An 18,979-nucleotide genomic window follows, 5' to 3' on the forward strand; every position below is an offset into this window, starting at 1 on the left:
ACTTTAAAAAAACAAACAAAAAAACTGCCATATGGAAATTTAGCTGACTAATATATGTAAGTCACCTGCCTGGCCATGTTTGTGCTTCTAATACACTTTGCCATAGGGTGTATACATTTCTTTAAATAACAAAATCTAAACATAAAATAATAAAGATAACTGGTATTTTGATGTGTAAAATTGTTAAAACTATTAAAATATAGCATTATTCATCCCGCAAAATAAAAACAATCCTGTGCCAGAATTCCCATTTATTTTTCTCACATTGCATCCCAATCCACTCCCATGATTAAAAAGTTCTACCAACATAGGCCCCCTTCACATATCTCCGACTCCATGGGGAAACCGATGATCAAACTGATTACGAATGGAACTGTTCAGATTTACCAGCCCCCTCAATGTGTGACAGGGGAACATGACTTTTATGCAGAAATAACTGGGTGATGGACCCATAGGCAACCGATCATGGCATCAGTTGTGGCTAGTTTAATGGGCTGGTTTTCTGGATATATGTGAACCCAGCCGTATGATACCAGTCTGCAGGTCTACAGCTCTGTAGAGAGAAACATTAAAAAAGTTATAATAGTCAGAATTTATTTTTATTTTTAAAACATACATGAATTTGGTATTGTTGTAATCATACTGACCCACAACATGAAAGCAACACATCAGTGAAAAACAAACCACTTGGGACGAAGCACTCAGCTGAGCTCTTCATTTTAGTTATCAGTGGAGGTCCCAGGACCTGGACCCCACCGAATACAACTTCTGACATTAAGTTGTATAAAACTTTAAGTAAGCCTCATATTCCCCTGTGTGTTGCATTGTAACAGAAAATGGGGGAGATTTATCAAAACCTGTGCAGAGGAAAACTTGCCCAGTTGCCCATAGCAACCAATCAGATCGCTTCTTTCATTTTCAAGAAGGCCCTTGAAAAATGAAAGAAGCGATCTGATTGGTTGCTATCGGCAACTGGGCAAGTTTTCCTCTGCACAGGTTTTGATAAATCTCCCCCAATAAGTATAGGACCGAGATTTGTGCTGCTCACAGAGGTTTATCAAGCTTGAATACGATTGTAGAAAACTCGTTATATTTGTATATGTATTCCCTGACAACAAACAGGAGACTTACAAATGGAAAAACAATAAAAAGCTAAATATATCAGAATGTTGAATCATTTTTTTGTATGAAACCATGGAAAATATAATAAACGGGACCCCTGAGCAAAGGTCATGTGACCGAAACACGTGTAGGGGTGGCGGCATACTGGGTCTTCCAGCATTGTGGTCAGTATTTGTTGTATTATAGGCCTTTATGGTTGCTCACTGGGTTCATTTTTGTTTTATGTCATGCACTTTGCACTTTCCCAGTTAAGCCTTTTATGTAAGGGAATGTTTTCCCTACTAACCATATTTTAATATCAAGTTTTTCTTAGTGCTCAGCATTATATAATATATGTGAATTCGGGTAGAAGAAACAGACATGGTCGCACATCTACAATCTTGTATAATGATCTGATTGCTTCTCAGCATAATATCAAAAACTAACAGGTTGTTAGTATACATTTTTGATCAAAAAGTACAAGCCCACTCGCCACGTCAAGGCCACCTATCCAGAGTGGGTCCCTAACGTCCCTAGCATAACAATTTTGACATTGTGCTGAGAAGCAATCAGATCATTATACAAGATTGTAGATGTGCACCATGTCTGTTTTTCTACCCGAATTCACACTGTGATTTCTATCCCCTCTTTTTTTTTTTTTTTGAACATGTGCTGCACTCTTCCCCACCCCCTCAGCCCAACCCTATATAAGCGGTAGTTAGCTACACATGGGTCATTTCTTTCCTAGCAGCCTCCCAGTCTGACTGGGAGAGCATGGTAAGTGAGCCATTACATCTTGTTCACACTGGTGTGGTGCTGTGCGGTGTCCGTCACTGCCGTGGCGCCGTGTCTGCCCGGGGGGGGGGGGGGGGTGCGGCCCATAGACTGGTTTGAGTGGCATTGGGGCCGCTCTGCCGGTGGGTCGTTCCCCCCTGTGGGCATTGGTGTCACGGCGGTGGTGGTCGCCGCTCGGTGCTGCGCCATTTTATGCTAGGGACGTTAGGGACCCACTCTAAATAGGTGGCCTTGACGTGGCGAGTGGGCTTGTACTTTTTGATCAAAAATGTATACTAACAACCTGTTAGTTTTTGATATTGTGCTGAGAGGCAGTCAGGTCATTGTACAAGATTGTAGATGTGCACCATGTCTGTTTTCTACCCGAATTCACATTATATAATATATACTTTTTATAAGACTATATACATTTTTTATTATTCTCCACTTTGCTTATATTTTCCATACATTTATTATGATTATCATGTCCCAGGATTGCCGCCTTTCCTCGCTGATTTCCTCCTTGTTTTTATGATGTTTTTATTGTGTATTACACTATTGCAATAATAAAAAGGTTATATCTCATAGCCATATTTCTGTGTGATTATATATTTACTAGGCAAAACATATGCTTAATGGGTTATTTTTGCTTTATCTAATGCTGTTATTTTTAAATGTATAATGGTTTTCCGATTTAATACTATTTTACTAGCACTTGAGCTATGAGAGACCGATCTTGGTGGGTGGTCATCTCGAACATGTGACCCTGACATTTTCAGGTGAACCTGTCCGCCAATTGATTGGATTTCAACCCATATAAGACCAGTTGGTCTCTGTTTTTAATAGTATGAGTAAGAGTAGGCTACCTGGCTGAAATGCGTTACTTTTATCCTGTATCTGTTGGTGCTCCAATAAAGAAGTCAACCGCATGAGAAACGCGCTGGATTTATCTTGTGTTGCTTAATAATAAAAATGATATCATTTTTTTCACCATTCTTGTGATTAGCTAAATTTTTTCAGGGTTTATTGGGAGTCCTTGGGAGTATATATTTTGTGGTACGGACACCTAACATCTTGTTTGACCATTCAGGGATGTGGAAATCCTATAGCCCGACGCCCGGGACAAGTAGTTTTGGGCACCGGGCAGGTGAATTGTTTATAGATTTAGCCCTGTATCGGGCTAGCAGGGACAGACAGACTTCCCCCTTATTTTTGTTTAATGCCGGTGTGAGGCGCAGGAGCGGATGGAAGTCTTCACCTCACACCGGCCTCAGAGTGTATGGGGGGGGGGGGGCGGCCCCCAGCTGACTGCAGAGCCCCCTTATCTCCCCTCCCGGAGGATGGACGGAGCTCAGAAGACACAGCAGGGGGAGAGAGAGGATGTAGACAGCTCCGTGCACAGCTCCATCCCCCGCACACAGCTCTATCCCTCCCCCTCCCCCTGCTCTGTCTAGACAGGACCTAATCCACCACGGGGCGGTTGCTTGTTTGCACGGGGAAAACACAGAGCAGGGGGGAGGGGAGGGGGAGGACGGAAATGTCACCTCACACCGGCCGGGACTACAGCTCTGATGTCCACTCATGGCGGATCAGGTGAGGAGACCGAGAATACGGGCGACAGGAAGGGTGGTTGTATATGTAGGGTGTGAGTGTATGTATGATGTGTGTATGTAATGTATGATGGGGGGCAGCGGCAGGTGTATGTATGATGTATGCATATGTATGGTGTATATCAGTGTTTCCCAACCAGGGTGCCTCCAGCTGTTGCAAAACTACAACTCCCAGCATGCCCTGGGCATGCTGGGAGTTGCAGTTTTGCAACAGCTGGAGGCACCCTGGTTGGGAAACACTGGTGGATATGTATGGTGTGAGTGTATGTGTGTATGATGTCTATGTGTGATGTGTATGTAATGTGATGTGTGTATAATGTCTAAGTGTGATGTGTATGTATGTAATGTATGATGTGGGGGGGGCAGCGGCAGGTGTATGTATGGTGTATATGTATGGTGTGAGTGTATGTAATGTATGATGTGGGGGGGCAGTGGCGGGTGTATGTATGATGTGTGCATATGTATGGTGTATATGTATGGTGTGAGTGTATGTGTGATGTGTGTATGTAATGTATGATGGGGGGGCAGCGGCAGGTGTATGTATGATGTATGCATATGTATGGTGTATATCAGAGTTTCCCAACCAGGGTGCCTCCAGCTGTTGCAAAACTACAACTCCCAGCATGCCCTGGGCATGCTGGGAGTTGTAGTTTTGCAACAGCTGGAGGCACCCTGGTTGGGAAACACTGGTGGATATGTATGGTGTGAGTGTATGTGTGTATGATGTCTATGTGTGATGTGTATGTAATGTATGATGTGTGTATAATGTCTAAGTGTGATGTGTATGTAATGTATGATGTGTGTATGATGTCTGTGTGTGATGTGTATGTAATGTATGATGTGTGTATAATGTCTAAGTGTGATGTGTATGTATGTGATGTATGATGTGGGGTGGGCAGCGGCAGGTGTATGTATGATGTGTGTATATGTATGGTGTGAGTGTATGTGTGTATGTAATGTATGATGTGGGGGGGGCAGCGGCAGGTGTATGTATGATGTGTGTATATGTATGGTGTGAGTGTATGTGTGTATGTAATGTATGATGTGGGGGGGGCAGCGGCAGGTGTATGTATGATGTGTGTATATGTATGGTGTGAGTGTATGTGTGTATGTAATGTATGATGTGGGGCGGGCAGTGGCGGGGGTGTGTGTGTATGTATGATATGGGGGCAGTGGCGGGTGTGTGTATGATATGTGTATGCATGAATGTTTTGTATAGGAGCGGACTGTCACGTCGGGCATTAGGGCAGTTGTACCATCTAATTTTATTTATTTTTAGTGGCCCCCGCACTGAATTGCACCCCCAGAATCCCCCCCTTCATACTCACCCGCCAACCAAGAGCCCCACGAATGCACACAAACACGCCCGAACCAAAACTACAACTCCCAGCATGTTGGACCATAACCTAAACTGTAGAACTATAAAGTGCAACATGCTGGGAGTTGTAGTTTTGGTTCGGGTCAGCTGCAGAGCCATAGGCTGCATCAGGGCATGCTGGGTGTTGTAGTTACTAACTGTAATTCCCAGTATTCCTTGACACAGACTATGGCTCTGCAGCTGACACAAACCAAAACTACAACTCCCAGCATGTTACACAATAACCTTAACTGTCCTACTATACAGTGCAACATGCTGCATCACCCACACAACCATAGACTGTATCAGGGCATGCTGGGAGTTGTAGTTATCTAGTAACTAAATGCAACTTCCAGCATTTTCGGACACAAAATGCACCATATAAACTGGATAAGAACCCCCCCCCCCCCCCCCCCAGTAACACATAAGTCCCTATTGAGACTGAAAAATAGTGATTAAAATATTGTAAAAAGTGCGTATATATGTGAATAAGCCCCTTTCCTAATAAAAGTTTCCAATTTTCTTTAAATAAAAATAATGTACAAAAATAAACATAAGTGATATCTCTGCATGTGGAAATGTCCAGACTATTAAAATATAATGTTAATTAAACCGTATGGTGAACGGTGTAAATGTAAATAATAGTCCAGAATTGCTCATTTTTGGCCACTTCATATGAGAAATTTTTTATAAGGTGATCAAAAAGTTATATCTAGACTTTTCTGGGCTTGTCTGGGGTGTAAGAGGAGCTACAGCTCTCCTGCCGCTAATAGCCTGACATACTGCGATCGCCTATTAACCCATTAGATCACCGCTGTCAGCAATGTCTAAAGGATCTTATATCCATCCCTGGTGGTCTAGTGGGGGGGATCAGACTATTTTGGTTGAAATTATTTCATCAACCAGGACAAGTGGATTTTCTTGAGGGACAAGTAGATTGTGTTCAGCTTTAGTCCCTTGGACAAGTAGTTTTTTTTTTAATTTCCACACCCCTGCCACTGTATGTGGTATATTGTTTACCCTTTTGTGTGTATATGTATACATGTTTGATTTTGTTAATATATTAGAATGTTGAATAATTTTTCATAAATTATTTTTAGTATGAAACCATGAAAAATATAATAAACGGGTAAAATAGGATTTTTTAGAGCATTACTAAAAAAAAGCTTTAGAGGAGATATGTCATGAATAAAAGCTTATCCCCTACCCCAGCGGAGGAGCCAAGCATCGGGACCCCCCCCCCCCACACCCCGCGATCTCCTGCTTGGGCCCTCTGCTCTTCCTTGGAACAGAGCATCATGACCCCTGCATGAAGCCACGCCCCCTCCATATATCTCTATGGGAGTTCTGTACAGCTATCTCCGGCACTCCCATAGATATATTAGGAGGGGGAGGGGTTGCGGTCTAAGCTTTATGTGGGGGTCAAGATACACCATTTCAGGGGAGAGTATAGGGCCGTGCAGGAGATCGCGGGGGGTCCTGCATATACGGGATACGATTTTATGCATGAGACTTCTTCCTCTAAACGAAAACTCAATTGTCAGTGCTGCACAAAGCCTATATCCTTTTCTCATCACTTCTCTCAATTATATCATTGCTGAGCCAAAATCCTGCTTTACATAAACTCATATATTTAGTGTAATAGATCAGATTATACAGATTTTTTTTATTATGCCACTATTCTGCCGACAGACATATTAGAAATATTAGGAATGAAAAGAAATCGACATCTTCAGCAAATTAGAAGTAAAAAAAAAAAACTTGGATCACGAGTAAGTTAATTTGAGGTCTGCGTGTGCTATTCATTAATGTTTAATAATTCTGAAAAGCCTGTAAAATATTCAGCACTCACTACTGTATTGTTATATCATATCTAGAAATATTCATTATAGGGATGGATGTGCTTTCTTTATTGAGTTTTATGGTGAATATGCAATTTATTCCTATGTTGTTTTGGAATTTCACAGAAACTAACTTTTGAGGCCCATCGGTAAACAATGAAGATGAAGTTAACACTTAGAACAAACATAACAAAATGTTCTTGAATTTAATTGCATGGGGAAAATATCAATTTTATTATATAATTATATAACCCTGATTCCAGGTAACACTTTAGATGTCATAGTTGACTGTGGCATCGTTGACTGTCATCGGCACCCCACAAAAGAGTTGTGGGATGCCGATGATCACCATGGCAACTGGTGGCTAAACAAAGTCATCTGCCATCTGTCCCAATAGGTCCAATTTCAGTGACACTAGTGTACTAGTGTAGTCAGCTAGTGACTACTTTCAGTAAATTTTCTGAGTGCATACAAGTTTGGACAAAGAAGGATGGTTTGCAGCACATTTTGTCCGAGACAAAGCTCAGATTCATTCGGAAAATGACCTAAACGTATTCACTAGCTGACTACACTCGGGCCATTGAAATAAATGGGGCCCGTTCCTGTCTGAGCATGGATACTTGGAATGTCATTTTTACAGTTTTCTGACTTATTCTTGCCTCAGAGCCACTAATCGTAATGTTAAAGGGGTACTCCAGTGGAAAACATTTTTTAAATCAACTGGTACCAGTTAGTTAAAGGGGTACTCCGGTGGGAAAAAAAATTAAATCACCTGGGTACCAGAAAGTTAAACAGATTTGTAAATTACTTCTATTAAAAAATCTTAATCCTTCCAGTACTTATTAGCTGCTGAATACTACAGAAGAAATTATTTTCTTTTTGGAACACAGAGCTCTCTGCTGACATCACGAGCACAGTCCTCTCTGCTGACATTTTAAGAACTGTCCAGAGTAGGAGAAATCCCCATAGCAAACATATGCTGCTCTGAACAGTTCCTAAAATGGACAGAGATGTCAGCAGAGAGCACTGTGCTCGTGATTCAGCAGAAAGCACTGTGTTCCAAAAAGAAAATAATTTCCTCTGTAGTATTAAGCAGCTAATAAGTACTGGAAGGATTACGAATTTTTAATAGAAGTAATTTACAAATCTTTTTAACTTTCTGGCACCAGTTGATTGTAAAACAAAAAGTTTTCCACTGGAGTACCCCTTTAAACAGATTTGTAAATTACTTCTATTTAAAAATCTTCATCCTTCCAGTACTTATCAGCTGCTGTATGCTCCACAGGAAGTTCTTTTCTTTTTTAATTTATTTTCTGCCTGACCACAGTGCTCTCTGCTAACACCTCTGTCCATGTCAGGAACTGTACAGAGCAGGATAAGTTTGCTATGGGGATTTGCTCCTGCTCTGGACAGTTCCTGACATGAACAGAAGGGTCAGCAGAGAGCACTGTGGTCAGACAGAAAATAAATTCAAAAAGAAAAGAACTTCCTGTGGAGCATACAGCAGCTGATAAGTACTGGAAATATGAAGAATTTTTAATAGAAGTATTTTACAAATCTGTTTAACTTTTGGCACCAGTTGATTGAAATTCTTTTTCCACCAGAGTACCCCTTTAATGAAGCCTTAGCTGTCAGTACATATTCACACAGTTTTTCTGGTCTTGTCTTTTTTTTGCTCAAAAAAGGCTGTCAACTTCTAAAATACTGGCCTCAGATTTATCAATCAGTTTGAGACAAACAGTGTCTGATTTTAGCAACCAATCAAAGCTCAGCTTTTGGTTCTGAAAATTAACTCTTATTGGTTGCTCTCTGTCTGAAAAAAATCCTACACATGTTTATCTCTATAGATAGATAAATCTATGCCAGTGAATGCATTAAAGGGGTACTCCGGTGGGAAACCAATTATTTATTTATTTTTAATTAACTGGTGCCAGAAAGTTAAACAGATTTGTAAATTACTTCTATTTAAAAATATTAATCTTTCCAGTACTTATCAGCTGCTGTATACTACAGAGGAAGTTGTATAGTTATTTTCTGTCTGACACAGTGCTCTCTGCTAACACCTCTGTCGATGCAGGAACTCCCAGGAGCAAGCTAGGTTTGCTATGAGGATTTGCTCCTGCTCTGGACAGTTCCTGACATGGACAGAGGTGTCAGCAGAGAGCACTGTGGTCAGACAGAAAAGAAATGAAAAAAGAAAAGAACTTCCTGTGGAGCATACAGCAGCTGATAAGTACTGGAAGGATTAAAATTTGTAAATAAAAGTAATAACTTTATGGCACCAGTTGATTAAAAAAAATAATAATAATGTTTTCCTCCAGAGTATCCCTTAAACAGCAGTTTTTTCATTGAGTTCCTTTTTCTAATTGTCGTTAATACCTCAAAACGGCAAAAAACTGCTGTTTTTTGGTAGAAAAGATGCCTTAAAAAACAATGTGTGAACACTAGCTAGCAATGACAGTTAGTAATGCTTTAAAATACTATTTATCAGCATTATACTATAAAGTGTACAAAAAAGTAAAATACAACAAAAATAATAAAACCACTAAAAAAGAAATATGTATATATATAATTTTTTTTGTTTATTCTTATATATATATATATATTTTTTTTTTTTTTCAAGTGTAACAACAGAATATAATAAAGATTAATTATATTATGCCACACAGTAACTTGTTAAATTTTTTCACCCCCCCCCCCAATCAAACTAAATCCATTAAACTACATTTAAAGGAGTACTCCGGCCCTAGGACATCTTATCTCCTTTGGATAGGGGATAAGATGTCTTAGGACCTGAGTATCCCTTTAAGGACTAGTTTATACAGTACAGTTTAGTGTAAAAAAAAATGCTGCAGCAAAACTGTACTGTGTGAGCCTGGCCTAAGGGTGTTCTACCGGTGTTTGGCACCACTGTTGGGGATGTCATCCCTTTTGCAAGAAAAACATCAATGGCCTTTGTCAATAGTTTTTAATTATATACACAAATTATTTTGTAAGTAAAATATATGCTAACCGTTTGGCATTATTTTGGAAATAGTGTTATTTTAAGATTTATATATTCAGATGATCATGCTTGTTTAACTCCTCCAGGACCGAGCGTTCAAAATAATTTCTTATGGAAGGACTAAGGAACCTTAGTCTGAAACTGCTCAAATTTGAAAGTCACCTTATAGCACCAATGGTAAGGATAGACAAACTGAATAAGAATACACTTTTATATTTGATTGTATAAAATTTAGACAATTTGGAGAACTACAGATGTCCAGATTGTAATAAAAATACTTTAAGGTTACCGTATATACTCGAGTATAAGCCGAGTTTTTCAGCACGATATTTCGTGCTGAAAACGCCCCCCTCGGCTTATACTCGAGTGAACTCTCCGCCCTCAGTGGTCTTCAACCTGCGGACCTCCAGATGTTTCAAAACTACAACTCCCAGCAAGCTCGGGCAGCCATCGGCTGTCCGGGCTTGCTGGGAGTTGTAGTTTCGAAACATCTGGAGGTCCGCAGGTTGAAGACCACTGCGGCCTTCGACATCATTCAGCCCCCCCCTCTCACCCCCTTTAGTTGTGTACTCACCTCCGCTCGGCGGGACGTTAGGGTGCGCTGGTCCGGGCTGTCCATCTTCACCGGGGGTCCTCTTCTCCGCGCTTCGGGCCCGGCCCTGGAATAGTCACGTTGCCTTGACGACGACGCATAGGAACGTTCATGAGTAACGTCCCTGTGCGTCGTCATCAAGGCAACGTCTCTATTCTGGGCCCGAAGCGCGGAGAAGAGGCCCCCCCGGTGAAGATGGACAGCCCGGACCAGCGCACCCTAACGTCCCGCCGAGCGGAGGTGAGTACAGAACTAAAGGGGGTGAGAGGGGGGGAGGGCTGGATGATGTCGAAGGCCGCAGTGGTCTTCAACCTGCAGACCTCCAGATGCTTCAAAACTACAACTCCCAGCAAGCCCGGACAGCCGATGGCTGCCCGGACTTGCTGGGAGTTGTAGTTTTGAAACATCTGGAGGTCCGCAGGTTGAAGACCACTGTATCAGCCATTGACAAGCGGTGATGACATGTGGTGAGGATGAAGGGGGGGTGGGATGATGACAAGGGGATGATGAAGGGGGGTGTGGGATGATGACAGGGGGATGATGAAGGGGGGGTGGGATGATGACAAGGGGATGATGAAGGGGGGGTGTGGGATGATGATAGGGGGATGATGAAGGGGGGGTGTGGGATGATGACAGGGGGATGATGAAGGGGGGGTGGGATGATGACAGGGGTTGGTGAAGGGTGGGGTGTGGGATGATGACAGGGGGATGATGAAGGGGGGGTGTGGGATGATGACAGGGGGATGATGAAGGGGGGTGTGGGATGATGACAAGGGGATGATGGAGGTGGTGTGTGGGATGATGACAAGGGGATGATGAAGGGGGGGTGTGGGATGATAAGGGAATGATGACAGGCGGTGATGATGAAAGGGGGGGTGGGATGATGACAGGAGGGGATGATGACAGGTGATGATGATGAAGGGGGGATGATGACAGGGTGATGATGATGAGGTTGTTAATGACGGGGGTCTGGATGATAACATGGGGGGATGATGTATTTCCCACCCTAGGCTTATAGTCGAGTCAATAACTTTTCCTGGGTTTTTGGGGTGAAATTAGGGGCCTCGGCTTATATTCGGGTCGGCTTATACTCGAGTATATACGATATATAAAACCAGTAAAAGACTTGTTTCTTGTGCCATTCCAATACCGAAAATGTTTCCAAAAGTTTTTTGTTTATATTCCTAAAATTATATCCAAGGTGACATTTCTGACATGTTGAAGGATAAGAAAATTCACTTACTGTATAATGAGACATTTTATATGATAAATATATGCATAATACTCTTAAAAACAAATCAAAGAAAGGAGAAAATCTATGGCTACCTTCCAAACTTTACTTGAAAAGGACATTCAGAAATAGAAAATAGGACATGACTGCATGTATCCGATTTAACATTGGAAGAAAAGTTCTCTGAAGTCTAAAACTAATAATAAGAATAAACAGCATTTCATAATGAATATTTATTACATAGAAGACATATTACATTGGGAAATCGATCTGTTGGAATCTTGAACTGCTAATGATTGCGATAGTGAAAGGTATTTTCTTCTCAAAGTCATATTTTATACCAATAAATATTTCAGATGAATAAATGATGAACATTGACCAGCAACCAAGCAACATTACCTAAGTAAATGTAAAATAAATGATATGGGAATTTACGCAGATAGGAAGGCATATCTTCAGACTAAAAAAAAGTTTTATGGAATTCTCAGGCTGCCCAAAGGCCCTTATTATTTCTACATCTTGAGAAGCCAATTTCTTCTGTTGAAGTCTGGTAGAATTTAAAGATGGGGTTGTAGAAGTGAGTGCTGACCCCTCTGACTGCTTCTTCAGTTTGCCAGCTTTACTTTTTCTCCTATTCCCCGTACTGTTGTGTTGGGGTTCCTCAGGGGCCAGTCCTGGGTTGTCTGCTTTTTTGTCTCTACACAGCCCCTATTGGACAAGCAGATTTTGCATTCACCACCATCTCTACATTAATGGCACCCAGTTGTGACATCATCCATGCACTTCTACAAAACACCAGTGACTGTGTGCTTTTTCAGACATAATGGGCCTCATTTACTAAGCTGAAACCGACCAGTTTTTGTCTGGTTATTATGTCTGAGACATGTCTGCACCAGTCTGCGACAATGTGCGACAGTGTGCGACAGTGTGCGACAGTGTGCGCCTGGAAAATCCAACAAACCCGACATTGCACTGTGAAAAGCTGAAAAGGGGCGTGGTTTCACAACCCGACTGATTTACTATTGAATTCACAGAAAATCCTGTGGGTAAATGGCTTGAAATATCGACCTAGAAAAAGCTGGTCAGAAAATGTTCCCGACTTTTCCCAATAGTAAATAGAGAGGAATCCTGCAAGTCTGAAACAACTTTTCCCTCTAGTAAAATCCCGACAATCTTAGTAAATGAGGCCCAATGACTTCTCTCAATCTATAACAGAATTTTTTGACAATTGTGGTTACTCTACTAACCTACCTAAACCTGACATTTCCATCTCCATGTGTGATACAAACATAACTCCTAGGCAGCACAAACACTGTCTTGGGGTCATACTAGACTTAGATCTTAACTGTACTCCTTATATGGAATCATGTGACCTACATCTCAAAAATATCTCTAGAATCTACGCTCTACTTACTGTTGAAATTCAGCTAAGCATTGTTCCTCTTTGTTCAAGAAAGCTGAGCAAGAAGTTATGGATTCGTAGAAAGTCTATGACACTTTTTATGAATCCATATACTGCATGTGTCACGTATGAGCAAGGTAGAGAGAAGCCCTTAACTCACCTGCTCCCACTTGCCCTGCCTATTTGAGTATCCGCCCTAGGCGATGGTTCCACAACCACGGTGACAGTTCCTGCCTGAATAAGTGCAGGGAGTCAAACATCAACCAAGTAAACTATAATGTAGACAGAGATTGGGACACCATAAGGAAACATACACACTAACAGAAATAATAACTAAACAAACATACACAATAAGGGAAAAAGTCCACAAGCCGAGTCAGTACCAAGAGAAAAGCCAAATCATTGAAAAGCCAAATCATTGAAACAGAAGAGTCAGAGAGTGGAGCCAATGGGTCAAATGTGCCAAAGATGCAAGATACAATACAGATGCTAGCTAGGAGGATAAGCTCTTAGGCAGGTGATGCCTAAATGAATGCTGAGGGTTTAAATAGTGATCTAAGCAGGTGAAAAGCCAACGGGGTTAGCTGACCATCCACAGAACAGGGTGTTTCCACAGTAACCAGAATAACTAAAGACCTCAGTGAAGATTAACCCTTTGGGTTCTTACAGTACCCCCCTTTTAAAAGGGGCCACTGGACCCTTAACCACCTGAGTACAAAGGTCTTGACTAGGATACAGACGGACAATTAATGTCCCCATCTGTATCCTCATCCTCCAAATCACACCACTCATTGGTGTCCTCACAGTCATCCTTCAGAATCTCACTACTTCCCTCTGACTGCAAGTCCGCATGAGTGCTCTCGACAATCTTATTGTCCATGGTGCAACAACACGCGGACTCAGTCAGAGGTTGCTGCAAAACAGGCTTTAAAACACTTGTAGATGTAAAATAAGGTTGTATACTAGATGGAACAATGCCCCCCAAAAGAACTTTGCCAGGCGTAGCTCTCTGAGAGGCATGACATACCTGTGCACCCAAGTGGCCTCCACGATTACCACTTTGGTGTGGACACTGACACAGGAGGCAATGAAGTTTGCATTCTCCACAGAGTAAAAACACAGGTCGTTTAGTAGGCAAATTCTTCTGTGCTCATCCAGGGTATGAATAGACCCTATCTGCATGGGTTCCACCTCAGGCACAAGTTGGTTATTACAGTCAGGAAAAGAGTCAAGCAAAAGAGAAGGATTAGAGGGAGATGAACACTCCTGTTTGTGTTCACCTAGACGTGAATCTAAACGGACAGCTAACATCATGGCTTGGTCAAGGGTGTCTGAAGAGAGGTAAGTCACCAGCATGTCTTTTAAGGTGTCGGATAATCCCAGTCTAAACTGACAAACCAAAGCTGGGGTGTTCCACCCAGAAGCCACACACCACTTTCTAAAGTCTGCACAATACTCCTTAATGGGTCTGTGACCCTGCTTTAATATACGAAGCTGAGATTCAGCATATGCAGCATGGTCTGGTTCTGCGTACAAGAGCCCCAATCCCACAAATTTTTAATCCATGGAGGTCGACTCAGGGGCATCGGGACCAAGGGAAAATTCCCATTCCTGGGGACCGCCTTGCAGAAGAGACAAAATAATTCCCACTCTATTGGCCTCATTCCCAGAAGAGTAAGGTCTCAGACGAATGAGCAGTACAGACCAAAATTTGGACACACCTTCTCATTCAAAGAGTTTTCTTTATTTTCATGACTATAAAAATTGTAGATTCACACTGAAGGCATCAAAACTTGAATTAACACAAGTGGAATTATAGACATAACAAAAAAGTGTGAAACAACTGAAAATATGTAATATTCTAGGTTCTTCAAAGTAGCCACCTTTTGTTTTTATTGCTGCTTTGCACACTCTTGGCATTCTCTTGATGAGCTTCAAGAGGTAGTCACCTGAAATGGTCTTCCAACAGTCTTGAAGGAGCTCCCAGAGATGCTTAGCACTTGTTGGCCCTTTTGCCTTCATTGGGTTCAAGTCTGGTGACTGTGGAGGCCAGGTCATCTGGCGCAGCACCCCATCACTCTCCTTCTTGGTCAAATAGGCCTTACACAGCCTGGAGGTGTGTTTGGGGTCATTGTCCTGTTGAAAAATAAATTATGGTCCAACTATACGCAAACCGGATGGAATAGCATGCCACTGCAAGATGCTGTGGTAGCCATGCCGGTTCAGTATGCCTTCAGTTTTGAATAAATCCCCAACAGTGTCACCAGCAAAGCACCCCCACAGCATCACACCTCCTCCTCCATGCTTCACAGTGGGAACCAGGCATGTAGAGTCCATCCGTTCACCTTTTCTGCATTGCACAAAGACACGGTGGTTGGAACCAAAGATTTCAAATTTGGACTCATCAGACCAAAGCACAGATTTCCACTGGTCTAGTGTCCATTCCTTATGTTCTTAACCCAAACAAGTCTCTTCTGCTTGTTGCCTGTCCTTAGCAGTGGTTTCCTACCAGATATTCTACCATGAAGGCCTGATTCACACAGTCTCCTTTTAGCAGTTGTTCTAGAGATGTGTCTGCTGCTAGAACTCTTTGTGGCATTGCCCTGGTCTCTAATCTGAGCTGCTGTTAACCTGTGATTTCTGAGGCTGGTGACTCGGATGAACTTATCCTCCGCAGCAGAGGTGACTCTTGGTCTTCCTTTTCTGAGGCGGTCCGCATGTGAGCCAGTTTCTTTGTAGCTCTTGATGGTTTTTGTGACTGCACTTGGGGACACTTTCCACCTAGAATATGACATATTTTCAGTTGTTTCACACTTTTTTGTTATGTATATAATTCCACATGTGTTAATTAATAGTTTTGATGCCTTCAGTGTCAATCTACAAATTTCATAGTCATGAAAATAAAGAAAACTCTTTGAATGAGGTGTGTCCAAACTTTCGGTCTGTACTGTATCATTTACAACTTTCACAGAAGTTCTTAAAGATTTTTCAGTTACCTGAAAAACGATCTGGAAGACTAACTTGCGGCTCCACAAGAGCTGAGACAGAACCAGATGACACCTGGGTACGGGCAGACTGCAACTCCTGGATTCTAGCTAGTAAACTCTGCATTAACTGTTCCTGATCTTGCAGTATCTGAGTCCAGATCTGAACTGATGTTGACTGAGATAGAGAAGACTCACACTGCTGAAGTCTTTCGGCTAAATCCTTAATCTGCTCAGTCAAAGCCTGCATTTGCTCTACCAAAGCAGACATAGCTTCCATAGCAGAGCAAGGCAAATGCAGGTATGTGGGTCTGCAAAAATGTCACGTATGGGCAGGGAAGGGTGAAGCCCTAAAATAACCCGCTCCCACTTGCCCTGCCTACTTTAGTATCCACAACCACGGTGACAGTCCCTGCTTGAATAAATAACTATAATACAGACGGAGGTCGGGACACCGTAAGGAACCACACACACTATCAGAAATAATAACTAAACAAACATATACAATAGGTCACAGTCTACAAGCCGAGTCAGTACCAAGAGATTATAGAAAAGCCAAATCGCAGAAACAGGAGAACAATCAGAGAGTGGAGCCAAAGGGGTAAATGTGCCAAAGATACAATACAAATGCTAGCTAGGAGTATGAGCTCTAGGGATCTAAGCAGGTGAAAAGCCAACGAGGTCAGCTGACCATCCAGACAACAGGGTGTTTCTACAGTAACCAGAATAACAAAAAAACTCAATGCAGATTAACCCTTCGGGTTCCTACAGCATGTTTGGCTTTTCCAGTAAAAATCAAGTAAATATGAAGGAGCACAGTGCCTAGTAGAGTGTTTCTGTCTCTTCATTTTACTGAATGGTGGAGGTCTCAGCACCCACATCAACTATGATAAAAAAAAAATTGGAATGTCACTGTGAAATGTCAGATGTTTGTAAAAAGGATAGCTATCTTTTAAAGATTTGTTATTAAGTATTTTGTTTCTGATTGAGACTTATAAACAATGTAGAATTGTTATCATTGGAGAGGCTGGCGTTTGAATATTTTCAGGGCTCAGTTACTCAGTGTCCTGTAAGATATCCTGCAAGATCATCCAACTCTTCATTGGACAGGTTGACCTCCTCATTGTGTCAATTTTTATATGATAAACTTGCCAGTGTTGGTAGCTAATCTATCCCCTTTGACTGAACATCTAGTTTCCTTCCATGTTAATTGAAAAAGGCTTAACAATTTCAGATAGTGATATACTGTGTCTTTTGCTCATTTTTCATTTAGATTGACTTTTTAGCTAGATCAAACACCCACCTACTGTACTTACCTATATGTTGTTGTACTTATTTATTTTGTTCCATTTGTACTTAAAGGGGTACTCCGATGGAAAAAAATGTTTTTAAATCAACTGTGCCAGAAAGTTAAACAGATTTGTAAATTACTTCTATTTAAAATCCTAAAACTTCCAGAACTTATCAGCTGCTGTATACTACAGAGGAAGTCATTTTCTTTTTGAATTTCTGACCACAGTGCTCTCTGCTGACACCTCTGTCCATGTCAGGAACTGTTCAGTGAAGGTTTAGTTTGCTATGGGGATTTCCTTTTGCTCTGGACATGGACAGAGGTGTCAGCACTGTGATCAGAGAAAATACATTTTAAATGAAAAGAACTTCCTCCACAATAAGAAATAGACATAACAAATCAGAAGACCAACATTTGTGTTATATGTATAAACAGAAAAAAAAACCAGAACATCTAGATACCATTTTGGATACCATTTTATGGGTAGATGAGACAAATGTGAAATTTTTGACAAGCAAAGTCCATTGTGAGTGAAGTCAATCCTATTGTGCTGGTAAACTAAGGATGAAGCATAACTGGGGTTTTGGGTCAGTCCACTGATATCAAATAATGTGCAATTACTATAAAAGACAATCATTGTTTCTATTGTTTAATCCCAAGGTATCTGAAAAAAATAACAGGCTGACATACATTCGGAACATGTCCTACAAAAGGCAATGGCTTAACTGAGGTAATTACACCAAAATAACTACAACTATGGAAAGCCCTCAGTGTTTCTTCTCATTGGTTTCTGACTGTGAGACTTGTGATTCCGATGGACAATAGGAGAAGAAGCAGCATACAGATCATTCTTACGCCTCATCTCCGAAAATACATAAAGACAACAGAAGAAGGACATAATCCTCTTAATCCAACATAATCTCATGAACACCCCTACTGTTTAGGATTGTGATGTTATGGACATAAATCTCTCTCTCTCTTTACATCTGAAGAATAGAAATACAATTGCTTTATTCTAGAATAAATGAAACATGTATTTTCCGTAACCATGTTTTATTATTACTTAATTTAAGATTCTATACATCATAGAATTAGAGTGAGATAGTTACATAGGGGTAGAAGTTCTTATGACCTCTATGGTAATGGTTGAATAGAAACAACTACAATATAGTAATCAACACAGCCTATATGTCTATGTATAAGGAAATACTTGGAAACAAAGGGGTCATTCACACCACGCTTTGGCCTCACGTTAAAGGTATACATTGACAACCTGTCAAAAAAGCAAGCCAACATACAGTATTCCGAAAAGTCCTTTTTATGGCCCGTTTACTTTACGTATTCTACTAGTGATTATTTTTTGTCATTTCCAAACATGCAGTTTGTGTAGAGTCATAAGTGCAGCAGATCACGCTTTTGAGTCTTACACATATACACAAAGTATATGTTCAGGAAATAGACCAAACATTAGACTATGTTTGGCCTATGGCCTATTTAAGTCAATGGGACAGTTGGAAACACCCTTTTGACCGGATGCTGAAGTATACATGTGACATGTAGCCAATACATGGTGTGAATGGCACCTAACAGATATATGAGCTACAAGCTAGTGTAATTGTCAAGGTTATTTGCTCCCTCAAGACTCTGAAGAACCTTGTTCTTGTTTTAAAGAAGTGTTGGAGATTAAACTTTATGTAATTTTTGTCATTGGGCTCTATTACTCTCAAAGGTTTCCTTACCTGTTTGGTCACAATTCCCCAAAATGTTTTCTGCCCATGCCCATATGGCAAAA

General features: G+C 41.3%; 1 long non-coding RNA gene across 1 annotated transcript; it reads left to right on the forward strand.

Moving 5' to 3' along the window:
• The first annotated feature begins 986 nt into the window (after positions 1-986).
• LOC130272526 (uncharacterized) lies at positions 987-18,580 on the forward strand. The gene is made up of 3 exons (XR_008843594.1): positions 987-1,286; positions 9,774-9,864; positions 17,848-18,580. It is a non-coding gene; the product is annotated as an uncharacterized LOC130272526 (long non-coding RNA).
• The last annotated feature ends 399 nt before the right edge of the window (positions 18,581-18,979 follow it).

This window comes from Hyla sarda, chromosome 5 (assembly GCF_029499605.1).
Source record: "Hyla sarda isolate aHylSar1 chromosome 5, aHylSar1.hap1, whole genome shotgun sequence".
Lineage (NCBI taxonomy): Eukaryota > Metazoa > Chordata > Amphibia > Anura > Hylidae > Hyla > Hyla sarda.